The sequence below is a fragment of the Ambystoma mexicanum genome, chromosome 11 (genome assembly GCF_040938575.1).
Source record: "Ambystoma mexicanum isolate Mex_15411 chromosome 11, UKY_AmexF1_1, whole genome shotgun sequence".
Classification (NCBI taxonomy): Eukaryota; Metazoa; Chordata; class Amphibia; order Caudata; family Ambystomatidae; genus Ambystoma; species Ambystoma mexicanum.
The window spans coordinates 852,402,438-852,416,102 of NC_090934.1; the positions used below are offsets into that span (position 1 = coordinate 852,402,438).

Genomic DNA, 13,665 nt, shown 5'->3' on the forward strand with positions numbered 1-13,665 from the left:
ACCATGAAACATGTTTATGTATCGCAAACTATTCTTAAAATTGGGCTTTTTTCGCTGCCGGCTGTCCCCGGGATAACCACAAGTTGGCGCCCCTGGTACTGGGTGCTGCACCGGGAAACATCCAAGATGTATTGAACATGTAAAACAAAACGTTTCATGAAGTAAAATATTTCCTGATATTTGTTCAGATTCAATATAGCCTGCATACGAAAGGAACACAATTGTAAAAAAAATAATACTTGTTACTATTTCAGTTCGTGCACACCATACTCATGTGTCCAGCAAATGGCAGCTTCTAAATACGTTCAGCACTATGACTATTAAAACACTATTTGAAATGCATACACAGCCAGTCTTACTGTTTTCGCTTGTGCAACATATAACCATTGTCCCCATTTGTACCCTGTACATCAAATTATATATATACTGGATAAGTGAACGAACTTGCTGTTGTTTGATGGGCTGATTTCCTGAAATGGCGTACGACCACAATATATATATATATATATATATATATATATATATATATATATATATATATATATATATATCATGGCCTGCTGTAGCGGCCATGTAGTTATGGTTAAGTTGCTAAACCCATAGGAAATTAACCATAACGTCCCCTTAACAATGTTTTTTATTGAATGAATATATATATATATATATATACACACACACACACACACACACAGCACTGTGTAATAAAAATGCGTATCCGGGACACACAGATCGTTGAAAACGTGTAACTGTCCTAATTTTATGTTTGCATTCTGGGACTTGTAGTCTTGCCGTTGTAATGGCGCTACAAATCCCGGAATACAAATAAAAAAATATATAGGCATTGCCCTGTAGGCCAGTCCAGGCCTGGCAGCATCCTGGCAATGTAGACATGGCTCTCTTCATATGAAATCGTGCAGGTCAGGGCATGGGACCATTGGTGGAGGGCTTTGCAGTTCCCTCACTGGGCTGTCTCCATGTAGCTTTCATCTCGGGTCAGGTTGCCTTGGCAGACCTGCTGGGCTGCAGGTGCTCCATTTTTAAAATGTAAACTGCTTTTCACTTTACCGAAACATGGGCCCAATTCTGAAGTCCATGTAAAATTGGAAAAGTATTGTTCCTTGGTGGAACAACACTTTTCCTAAAAGCACCGTATTCTGTGACATTAAGAATGTGGGGGTACAGACATCAAAGCTTCCAGTGTCCCTAATATGGCCTGACAATGGCCATAGTGCCTCTGAGGAGTGCAGGACAGGCACTGCCTGGGGATTCTCCTTGCAGAGCGCGAAAAGGAGTTAAAATACGGTGCTGTGAGGTATCGTTAACATCTATTGTGCAAGTCTTTCCTATGTAAGCTGCACATTTCCCAGATGGCTGTACCACTTTTCTGATTTACTGAAAGCATAAAGACACTTTTGTAAGTCAGAAATGGCAGAGTTTTGAGAAATGCTCAGAAATTAGAAAATGGCAGTTTTGAGAAATGTTCAAAGTGACACCTGAGAGAATTGTGTCTTTATTTAAAAGTTTTCAAGCTTCAGATTTTTTTTCCATTTATTTTGGATTTGGGGGATTTTTTCCAAGCAACGATTTGTTTGTCTTGGGCTGCAGGAGTTTTGGGGATTTTTTTACTGACTTCTTTCTCAGTAAAAACAAGCCACTAACACTACTTTTTATTTTAACTTAGTATATGTGTGTTTTCTCTATGTTTCTGAATTGTGCTGTTTCTTACTTTTGAAACCCACTCATGGCGTTTACATGTGCGCTTGCTTTTTTCGGTTAATTTGGGTGGGTCAGCTTGTTTTGGGCTTTTTTCGTACGGCGATGCAGCGCGTTTTTTCCTTCCACCTGGGAACACTGGACACCAGCTGAGCAATGGCGGACGAGATTCGAGCGTGGATCATGCTGCTGGGATCGATAAACAAAGCCAGAATCATTGGGTAAGGAGCTGATGTACACGTTTTAGGCTTTATTTCAGAGTGAGCCTTTTGCATAGTGAGGAGTGTGTCTCTCGGGAGCCACACAGGTTGTGTTGATTTATGAGGCAGACTCTGCCTTTGTAGTGCGCGCTCCCCACGTCCAGCGCCCCCATCCGCCTCCTTGGACCAGCGACGCCATTTCTCCGTGAGCCTCCAAGCAGGGAGCACTGTTGCAGACCCTTGGTGTATATCATATGTTCTCCTGCTAAAGGCCGGCACAGTGCGTTTATCTGCAGGACACCGGGATGTTTTCCTTCCCTGGATAACAGGCTGCTGGCACATTTCATTACTTTCACACGGCGCAGCTCTAACCTGCTTTACAAGTGATATTCAAGCAGGCTAGAGCTTTACAGGAGAACATATAATATACACACGTGTCTGCAACATTGTGCTCCATTGTTTTCATACGACTTCAATGATCCAGCGTCATATATGCCAGCTATGGCTTTTGGGAGTTTCAGTCCAAAACACATCAACGTACCATGCAGCTGCAATTGTACTCGGAGCTGGGATTGGGTGTATGTGTATCATAGGCAGTGTGGGAGGCAAGGGGTGCAGTGGGCGCGCCTAGACCTACTGCAATTGATTTACTGGCACAACTGCACTTTATCACAAAACCAGCTGAGTTTTCGGGAGGGGCCAATGTATAGGACATGACGCATGGGTGGCACCTCAAAGAAAAGGAGCCTACAGTCGTAAATCCTACTTTGGAAGCTGTGCAGTTAGAGCAGCATCTGTGGGGTTCGATGGGGGGGGGGGCTAATTTAATGAATATGTTGACCCAACTGTGCATTTTGAAAGCTCACTGAGGCCACGACTGTGTTCAAAACGACCACATCCCTTTCAATTTACCCGCATTTGGCTGTCCTCTAAGAAATTCATACAGATTAAGAAAGTTCGTGCATATGTAGCCCCTTTTTCCCCAGGTCTAACTTGGGAGCCTGCACTTGAATGGGACAATAAGTGGGGGGGGGGTGGTTTGGAAAGATAGCCACAAGGATAACCTGAGGCGTTTCACACAGTACACATTAGCTCTACATCGTGTGCCATCATCTGGGTGTAGTTGGTCACAGCTGTTTCACTGCATTTGGTGAAAGGCCGTTTTGCCAGGTTTTTTTGCTGCATTTTTGTTATGGGGTTTGGGGTAGGGGAAAATTAAGTAATTGTGGGTGTTGGGAGTGCGCCCCCATAGATAAATGGGGCAAAATGGGCAGGCGCCGTGGTGGTCCATCTCCCCTTGAATCATCTTTCCCTTCCCTGTTGATGCTCTACATTCATGGCTGCCTCTCCCTTGCCAGATGCCTTAGAAATATTGCCTTCTGCTTTCCTTAATCGGCTGTTGCAAGACCCCCCCCTGTGGCATGGAACATGCACATTCGCAACCACTGGAATGTAAACATGTCTGTCTTCAGCACTTAGCAATGGCTGGTTTGCTTTCGTCTTTGCAATTTTTTTTGGCAAATGGCCTGAACGATGGCACATGAATGCGGTTGCACATTGATGGTGCCATTTCACGACCAGGTCCATTCCACTGAATGCCCAGCACCTCTGAAAAGCTGGTGGAGATGATTGATCAAACCGCAGTCGCTTTGACATCTGTGCAGAGCCTGCTGACGCAGGTTCGAATCCCGGCAGCCCCAAACTCAGCCTTTTATCCTTCCGAGGTCGATAAATGAGCACCACACACCGTGGGTAATAATAAGCAGCACTCGGATACCTGAGGGTTCGTAGCACTATATAAATGCTAAATTATTATTATTATTATCCTGGCTCAGTTTGTTGGATCAGCCTGACAAAAGCACAATGTTGTATTTGAACAGCAGAAGTAGTTATAAAGCAACATACATTTGAGTAAAATGGTTATTCTTTAGGGCAGGGGTGCACAACTGATTTTGACAGTTGGCCAAAAGTACCTTACATGATGGCTATAGTGGGCTGAAAAGTAAATGTGGGCGGGGTGGTAGGCGCAGCAGGCGTGGCGGGAGGCTTGGCCCCACCCCTCAACCAAACACTATGCCCCATGGCGCTCAACCAAACACTATGCCCCATGGCTCCCCCACCCCTCAACCAAACACTATGCCCCATGGCCCCCCCACCCCCAACCAAACACTATGCCGCATGACACCCACCCCTCAACCAAACACTATGCCCCATGCCACCAAGCATGCACCATGCATACATACTCATACAGACCCAAACCCCCCCACACCCAACTCGGCACACAAACTCACAAGCATACACCAATACACTATGCACCCATACAGACCCGAACTCCCCACCCCCCAACTCGGCACACAAACTCACAAGCATACACCAATACACTATGCACCCATACAGACTCGAACCCCCCCACCCCCCAACTCAGCACACAAACCCACAAGCATACACCAATACACTATGCACCCATACAGACCCGAACTCCCACCCCCAACTCAGCACACAAACTCACAAGCATACAGACCCCCAACTCACCATACAAACTCGCAAGCACATTCAGGCAGTCGCGACACACACTCCCCCTCCGCATCTCAACACACACTGCACTTGCACACAAACACATTCAGGCAGACCCGACACACACTCCACCGCTGCATCTCAACATACACTGAACTTGCACACAAACACATTCAGTCAGACCCGACACACACACCCCCTCCGCATCTCGACACACACTGCACTTGCACACAAACGCATTCAGTCAGACCCGACACACACCCCAACCCCGCATCTCAACATACACTGAACTTGCACACAAACACGTTCAGGCAGACGCGACACACACCCCACCCCCGGATCTCAACATACAAGCAGCACAAAGATCCAACAAACACACACGCTCGGAAGACAACAAAGACTTTCCTAATGGAGGGGGCCGATGCTGCTTGCCGGCCGCCCTCCATTAGGAAAGTCTTTGTTGCTGGCGGGCCGGACAAAACGGCATGGCTGGCCGCAACTGGCCCGCGGGCCTTAAGTTATGCACCCATACTTTAGGGTATATCCTACTTTTTTCATCTTAACACTTCCAGACTTGTTCAGTTGCTTCGTTGAACTGCTTTGTGGCTGAAGGCAGACCTGGTTAAGACATTTTTTTTATCACAGCAGTAGTGGGTTTACAACTCCAATTAAGTAATTAACTCTTAGAATACTGCTTTGAAAATCACAGGCAGGCACTTTAAGCGCAGGCACTTTAAGCGCAAAGTCTGATAAGGCTTGATTAAAGTGAGCTCAAAGTTCCCATAAGGAGGTATTTTGGGAGGGGCAGGATCTGGGTGTAAATGGCCATAGGGATTAAAATGACCATGGGCAGTCAATATTTCGGCAAATAACCAAACGCCTACTGGCTTTGTGTGCCTAGGTGTTCACCATTTCAGAAGTTCAGGTAAGACTGGCACCTGCCCGAGACACTTCCATGGGTGGGTTCCTAACAAACTTCCTTACTTGCTGGGCTGTGTCTGGGTACCCATCTGGCTCCCTGCGCTGGTTCCGGGTCTTGGTAATTGTCATTAGAATGCGTACTGTATTAAAATGGGTAATATTAATATTTGTGCTATTATTTCAGCATACTGGGACACAGTGGATTCCTGTCAGCAGGTAGCAGTTGAGCACTGCTTGGAACTGGCCGTTCAGTGGATATAGAGGAGGCGGACAGGAGCCACAGAAAAAGTTTTCCCGATACAAATCCCAACCCTGGTCCATCAACTGCATCAGAGGTAAGTGCCATTGGAGTTAACCAAAAGTTGGTTTGTGCCCTTATGAAATAAATAAATGCTTTTTCTCTATCCAAATACTATCGGTTGTAGGCTTCTGTGTCTCCACCCCAATCTCAAACCCTCCTCCCCAACATTCCTATGAAGCCATAGGGCTTCTAGACGACTGTGTCAGAGGGTGGGAAAAGGTAGCTCAAATACTGTGGCTCATGTATTAACCGGTTATTGTCCATCACTCATTATATGCCCACATGCAAACATATTGCTTTGTCCATTACTTATGACCCGTTAAGCTTCAAATGTCATAGTGGTGTCCTATGTTATTTTTTTAGATTGTTACAAAAGCAAGCACGCACATAGTTAAATTCCCATAGGTATATAATATCGGCATCAGTTGGCCCGGGAGCCAAATTTAGCTCCTGGTAAGCATGGTGTAAAGCTAACCAGGCTCTTCAAGGCTACAAACAGGGCTAAATAGCCCCCAGCTCCGCTCAATTTCAAACCCTGTGTATTTGTTTTGCTTGTATGGCTCCTTTACCAATGCACTGTCCATGGGGGAAACACGAGATTGGTAATTTCTTCACAATATACCAATTATGGAAAGAAGATAAACGGAGAGCCACTTCCTGGGGAAGTGACACTAATCTATATTAAATTCTAAGGAATTGCCATGGTTTCAACCAGATTTACAGCTTTGAGAAATGTAGTAATTCGAATTACGAAAGCACATTAGAGGGTGTACAGTGAAAATTGCCTATGCTTTATTTCTCACAGCCATGTGTCAACCAAAAAGTACTTTGCTTGCTCTTTTCAAACTTTTTACACAAATCTTTTTTGCGTTTCAGAATGTATCCATGTTAAAGCCAGGGAAATGGGCTTTCCAGTACTCTCTGCATCCGAGTGCAGAAAAGCCCTCCAACACAAAATTGGGAACTACCGGATGAAGAAGGAGCCAAACCTCGTCTTTTCTACACAAGTGTAGTTCCACATTCCCTTGCTCTTTTGCCTCGTCCTGGATACTAGTGTGACTCCCTGGACTAGTTCTCTTTCCCCTCTCAACCTTGCTCCCTGGGCTGGTCCCCACCGGACTCGCTTGCTCCCTAGGCTGGGCCTGTATACTCGTGTGACACCCCTGGACTGGTTCCGTGTCCCCTATCACCCTTGCTCCCTGGGCTGGACCGAACCTGACTGGTTCTGGGTCCCCTCTCACCCTTTATTTTTAAATTGTGAAGCACTCGTGTTTGGGATTGCTACAGTTGTGTTTTTGTGCTATGTACACAGTGTCCGATTGAACCTCTGCCTCTTTTTAATAAATATAGTCGGGGAAAAAAAAACGTGTCGCTTCTTTTTAAATATAGTTTATATGCCATTACATGGTCTTGACTTTCATGGCCATTTTACCTAAATGACTGTGACCTAATTAGTCATCACTATTGTTCTAAAGGCAATTCAAAATGCAACTCTCTGAAATGGGCAGCAATTAAGCCACAGTGACGCTTTTAAAGCCCAATTCAACAAGGTGCACCAAATGTGTTTTTAAGCATTTCTTTTCAGGATTATAGTAAACATTATTTTTGTTAAAACTCCTAAATTTATTTCCAGCTCATAAACCGAAACAATGCCTATATTGTTAAAGAATATTTTTGGGATTGCTTTGTTGTTTTGATTTGTAAAGTATTATTTGGTGACTACATTAATTGCTTTTGGATTTCAAAAGGTTTATTTGGGGATTGCATTGCATTGCTTTTGGATCTCTACGAGGGTACATTTAGCCAAAAGGAAGCCAGATGTAATCCGTTGCTTTTGTATTTATTTAGGGATGGCACTGCTTTAGGATTTTTATAGGATTGTTTGGGGATTGCATTGTTTTGGGATTTTTGCTGGATTGTTTGGGGATTGGATTCTTTTTGGATTTTTAGTGGATTGTTTGGGGATTGGATTGTTTTTGGATTTTTAGTGGATTGTTTGGGGATTGGATTGTTTTTGGATTTTTAGTGGATTGTTTGGGGATTGGATTGTTTTTGGATTTTTAGTGGATTGTTTGGGGATTGGATTGTTTTTGGATTTTTAGTGGATTGTTTGGGGATTGGATTGTTTTTGGATTTTTAGTGGATTGGATTGCTTGGATTGTTTTGGGATTGCATTCCACTGAGGATTGCTAATTAACATATTTCAGGGTGCATGAAGCCAAAAAGAAGCCAAAAGCAATCCTCTCAGTACAATGGGAGTTTCTGGAGTTAAATAGGATTTAAAGAGGATTTAAATGTTTGGGAAAATCCAGTAGCAATCCACTTTCAATCCAGATTTTTTTGGTAGGGGTGGCTCCCCTTTTTTTGTGCAAGTGTGCTGTTGCGACCATGCATCAACCACAAGTTTTGAGATGCTGGTCTTTTGTCTTTTATTTTTTTAAATATCATTTTCGGAGGAGTTTTTGACTTAAAAAAAACAGCCGTTTTTGCAGTATAAAATAACCCAGCTGTTTTATCGTGGCGTTTTGTTTGATTGCGAAATCGTTATACACTGAAGGGTCTGTATAGTGATGCTTACTGCCTTTGGTTTGTGAAGGCTGTTGCTTCGTTAGGGAATATGTGCATATCATCTGCCCCACATCATGGGTTAATTCTTTGCAAAATCATAAAGCAAGGGAGGGTATGGTCGAGTGTGCAGATTTCAAAGGGCATATTTATTTGCCTCGGCACAGCATGACCAAGAAAGGCAGCCAGCAGGGAAGTCGCCCCAAATGACGAAAAGCTATCTTTGTTAGTTACAGTGTTTTCTCCTCTTCCTCCAGGGCGCGGACCCATTATGGTGAAAAGTATGAAAGGCCATGATGCTGGGTGGGCCTGTGAGCAGGATGGGGCATAATTTGAGGATGTGGAGAAAAGAGCGTGCATATTATTCACATGTTGTACCACTTTCTACCTCCTAAAATATACCCCGCATCCGTTTAAAAACATGGACAAATAACATTCTCCATCTTTATTATGCATAGTCACTCAGAGAGAGAGAGAGGGGAAGAGAGAAAGAGGGGGAGAGAGAGAGGGGGGGGGGAGAGGGAGAGAGAGAGAGAGAGAGAGAGAGAAAATATGAATGAATTGGAGGAGGTGCAACAGACCCAAGGAGGTGGGTGGGAGCCTTGTGCAAAAGGGGGAATGGGCCTTTGAGGGGATTAAGAACAAAGTGTTCAAAGGTGGTAGGAAGTGTAGTCCAATCTGAAGCAATATAATTGAGTGAGAAGACAGTTGGAGAGACGTGGGGTGAAAGACTGGAAGAGGAGGAAGAGACCTGGGGTGGAAGGTGGAAACCAAAGCAGAGGGAGAGAGGGAGTGGAGGAGGCCATAGGGAGAGATTGGGGAGTAGAGACTGGGGTAGGAGGGGAGTCAAGTGGAAAGACCAGAGGAAGAGACGTTAAAAAGAGCAGGGGATTTAAACCCGTATAACCATGTCGGTTCATGCTGATTAAACAATGGCAATCTGGGGACGCCGAGGACATTGACCTTTTTTTTAAGCAGCGTTAGGACTAAAATTAGGGGCAGGAGTTAGCCAGCAGGAATCCTAGGCTGCAACTCTACTACCCACAGCTAGGAAAGACCATTTATAGGGAGTGGACTTTATGCAATCCCTAGGGACGACAGAGGCAGCACAACTGGTATCAACACCTGCACCACGAACTCTGATTTTCCAAGCAACCATCCCTGTTTTTTCTCAAAATCACTGGGGCCACTTACTTCTGTCATTGGTCGGGTGGGTGGAGGGCCAGGGGTCATGGGTGCACTGGCTAAAATAGTTGCTACTTTTCTTTCAGATTAGGCAGCTGTTCCAATCGCTGATTCTGTGATGGTTCCAGTAGACTCACAGCAGGATGAGCCAGACAATCTGGGACAGCAGCCACAATGACTCCCACAATGAGGTTGGATTCCCAGGGAGAAGCAGCCGAAAAGTGGCAAAGATACTCTGATCAAGGGTCAGCAGGCTTGGCTACAAGCAGCAGCAAAGAATACGCTGCAGGCAGACCACTTCAAAATGGGGAGTAGCTGATTCGGGCGACCATGTTCCTGGGCAACAAGTTGAGGACCGTCCGAGGCCCAAGTTTCAGTTCTGGGTGGTGACCTTTGCAGCTGAGAGACTTGGTTGGTGAATGGTTGTCTCACAGGAGGTTCCCGGGGCACTTCTGAAGTCTGATGGCAGGGCACTGATGCAGAACTAGTTGATCCCAACAGTTCAAGGGCGGAAGGCACCATCAAGGGTCCTCTCTGGTTGCCGAAGATGCAGCAGAGGTTCACTGGTGGATGGCCTGGGCCAGGCCTCAAAATGTATGCTCTTCACTAGCCACTGGTGAGTGATAATTGACCTTTGGCGAGTAGGAAATTTTGTGCTTTGTGCATGTGGAGAATTGATGGGGCGAGTTACTTTTTTTTAAAAAAAAGATTTTACTTACCTCCAAGTCAGCCAGGATTCCAAAACGTAGACAAATATGCTCGGGTTCCATTGAAGTCAATAGTGACACAACTTCTAAAAGAAACCTTCCCCTAACAACACAGAACTTCTACTGGTACAGAAGGGATGACCAAAAGGTCTTCTCACAGAGTGCGCTCCAAAAGTTGTCAGATTACGTGAATCCAAGATCTCACTCGCACTTAACTCCAATAGGGCCCTTGGTTTATCCAGCAATCTGGACTCTATTTTATCTTTAAATTTGTTTATTGGGTATTCACACATGCAAGTGTGGCGTCCATTGTAAAATCATTGGCATTTCATAATAAACAAAAAACATTTTTTAAAACTCAACATAATAACATTAACTGTCTCCTTGTCTTAGACAATATCACTCAGAATCTAGGTTCTTAGCAGGGTATGGTGCCGGGATGGGGAGTTTTCATAAATTCCAAGGGCCCCATTGGGTCTTTATGGGTCTTCCTGTGGGACGTTGTGTTTCTGTAGTTCTATGTAGTCTAGGCCCCATTAGGTCATGGGGGGTTTATCGTCTGAGGGATCGAATATAGTTCTAGTTATTTCCTTCCATGCGTCCAGGGCTGTACTAGATTCTTCAGTTGACCTGGAAACGCTGTCCTCCCATGCTCTTGTTTCTGCATTAGCCCATCTTTCCAGTTCGTTGTACCATGCGTTGTATCTCGGTCCCCCCGGTTTTTTCAAGGACATGGCAATATATCTTTTGGCTATTATGCACATTAAGTCCGTTAATTTCACCCGGTGTTTGAGTTTTGCTGGTCTGGAGTATGTTCCCAGGAGGCATTGCTCGGGGGACCAGTTATAGTTTGTTGTGCCCGCTTTCTCATATGTCTGCTTGATTTTTGTCCATAGGGATCGTACTATGTTGCATTCCCAGAACATATATATACGATCTGCCTTGTCCGCTTTGCACTACGGGCAGTTGGGGCTTGCTTGTTTGTTGAATGTCGTTAGCATGTAAGGGGTCAAATATGTCCGGTGCAGGATGTTTAGTTGTATAAAGCAAAATCTGTGGTTTCTGGATACGGCTTTGGGGAATGCTAGGGCCTTGTACCATTACCCCTCCGACATTTCTCGTCCTGCATCGGTCTCCCACTTGCTTTTCATTACCTCTCCTTTTGGGTTGGGGTTATCACTGAGGTGGCTGTATATCTGGGATACCAATTTCTGTCCCTCACCCAAGTTGTATAGTAGAGTTGTGGGAGGATCCGGTTCGGGTCCTTCTGGCCAGGTGTCCCATTTATGTCGTGCTATTTCGCGTATCCTTCTGTACCATAGATATTAACTAGCGGGTATCCCATCTTCATTTTGCAGTGAGCTGAACTCCCTGAAGGAGCCCCCTTCATACAGGTCTCCCCATGTGTAGACCCCTTTCTTCTCCCAAACCCTGAGGTGTAGTAGATCTGAGTTTGTTTTACACAGGTCCCAGATCATCGGTATATCAGCTGTGTTAGGTGGCTTAATGACCTCACTCTTTGCCATATTTGTCTTCCCAAGGTGGCTATGAAGGGTATGGTTTTCGTTAGGTGGTGTGGCGTCCAGATAAGCTCTTTTAGTGGCATCAGTGAGATCATGGACTGAAGGAGGAAAGTCTCGGATGTGGTCTCATCAGGTAGCCATTTTGTCACGAAGCTGAGCTGAGTAGCTAAGTAGTATTTTTCAAAGTTTGGGAGTTGGATTCCACCTTGGGTGTATTGTAGGACTAGGGTGGAATGTGCTATTCTGTGTCTGCCATGCCCGCAGATGAATTTACGAATTATTGACTCCAGTAGGCGAAGAATGAATTCTTAATGTAGTATTGCACGTTTTGAAATTTTATACAGAAATCTAGGGAGGACAATCATTTTGATTATTGAAGCTCTCCCCATCACTCATAGTGGAAGCTTTGTCCAGAAAGTCATTGACCTGCGCCTTGCAGGTACTGCTGCATTTGTGTTGTGTTCGTGCATCAGTTGCAGGGTGTGCATAACCTGGATACATAGGTAACGAAACGTGGTGGTCTGCTATTGTATCCCCAGTGTTGGGAGCTCCAGGGTGTTTTTGTCTTTAAGGCCTGCTAGTGGGAATAGAAGGGACTTCGCTCTGCTGAATTGTATGCCTGAGACTTGCATGGTTGGCACATTGAGGTGCGGGTCCCTGACATACAGTAGGACGTCGTCCGCATAAAGCGAGATGATATGATCTATCCCTCCTAGTCTTATTCTGGCGGCAAAAAATTGTTTTCTGAAAAAAATGGCAATGGGTTCCAGTCCCAATATGTAAAGCATGGGAGAGAGTGGGCAGCCTTGCTGGGTGCCTCTGCATATGTTCCATGCATCCGATACATGCCTCCCGGTTTTTACTCGCGCACTTGGCTTGGTGTAGAGTATACGCATCCACCTGATAAATCCTGGGCCAAATCCAAATTCCTTTAGGACTGCCAGTAGCCACTCCCAATAAATAGAATCGAACGCCTTAACGGTGTCGAGCGATAGTAAGGAATAGGGTTCACTGCTTGTGTCGGTTTGTTTTATAATGTGCTGGAGTCTGCGTAAGTTCATGGTCGTGTTCCTGCCAGGGACAAACCCGCATTGGTCTACGTGTACAATGTCCCCTATCATCCTGGATAGCCTCTGAGCCAGAATCGTGGTTAGTAGTTTGACATCATAATTGAGCATAGCTAGTGGGCGATACGAGTCACAATGCTCAGCCGGTTTGTTTGGTTTAAGAACTGGGATCACTAGTGTTTCTCTCATGCTATCGGGTAGGACCCCACGTTCATATGTTTCCTGGAATACCTCATGTAGTAATGGTATCAGGGAGGGGCCATAGGTTTTGTAAAATTCTGAGGGTAGCCCGTCACTTCCTGGGGCCTTGCACGTGGCCTGTGCCTTAATTGCTTCTGCTATATCCTCTGTTGTGATGTCTGCCTCTAGGGCTTCGGCTTGTGCTAGGGAGAGCTTGGGCAGCCCTATCTCTTACAGAGTATCTGTTATCTGATCTGCCGGGACCTTATTTCTGTGAGAGTATAAATGTGTATAATGGTTTTTAAAGATGTCATTTATGCCTTGTTGGGTCTGGTGTGTATTGCCCTGCTCATCTTGTAGTATAGTGATGTTGTGTCTGGGGTGTTCCTTTCTACTGGGGTCGGTGCTAAGTCTCTCGATCTCTCCTTCCCCCTGGGTCAGTTCTTCGCGCAATTGTCTTTTGATACCTCCTGCTTTTGCCATAATCACCCCCCCCTAGTTACTATTTTTAAGGCTTTCCATACTGTGCCCACATGGTCTACGCTTCCCCTGTTCAATTCTATATAGTCGTCAATCAAGTTCTGCAGTTCATTTCTAATGCTTGGTCTTTCAGTGCCTCTATCGGCATTCGCCACATGGGGATAGGGTGCCTGGGGCCATTTTGGTTCCATTCTATTACCAGAGGTGAATGATCAGAGATCGTTCTTCCGAGGTATTGTGCCTCTTCCCTCTGGGGTAGGTGCTCTCTGCCCACAAAAATGTAATCTAGCCTTGTGGGGAGGAATAATA

The 13,665-nt window shown here is 45.3% G+C and overlaps 1 protein-coding gene and 1 long non-coding RNA gene across 6 annotated transcripts in view; both read left to right on the plus strand.

Annotated features, from left to right (window-relative positions):
- Positions 1-13,665, plus strand: part of TMEM138 (transmembrane protein 138) — a 390,769-nt gene that overhangs the window by 22,879 nt on the left and 354,225 nt on the right. The gene's annotated exons all lie outside the window — the stretch shown is intronic.
- Positions 1,784-7,014, plus strand: LOC138503816 (uncharacterized). Its single transcript, XR_011279716.1, has 3 exons — positions 1,784-1,934; positions 5,533-5,683; positions 6,526-7,014. It is a non-coding gene; the product is annotated as an uncharacterized lncRNA (long non-coding RNA).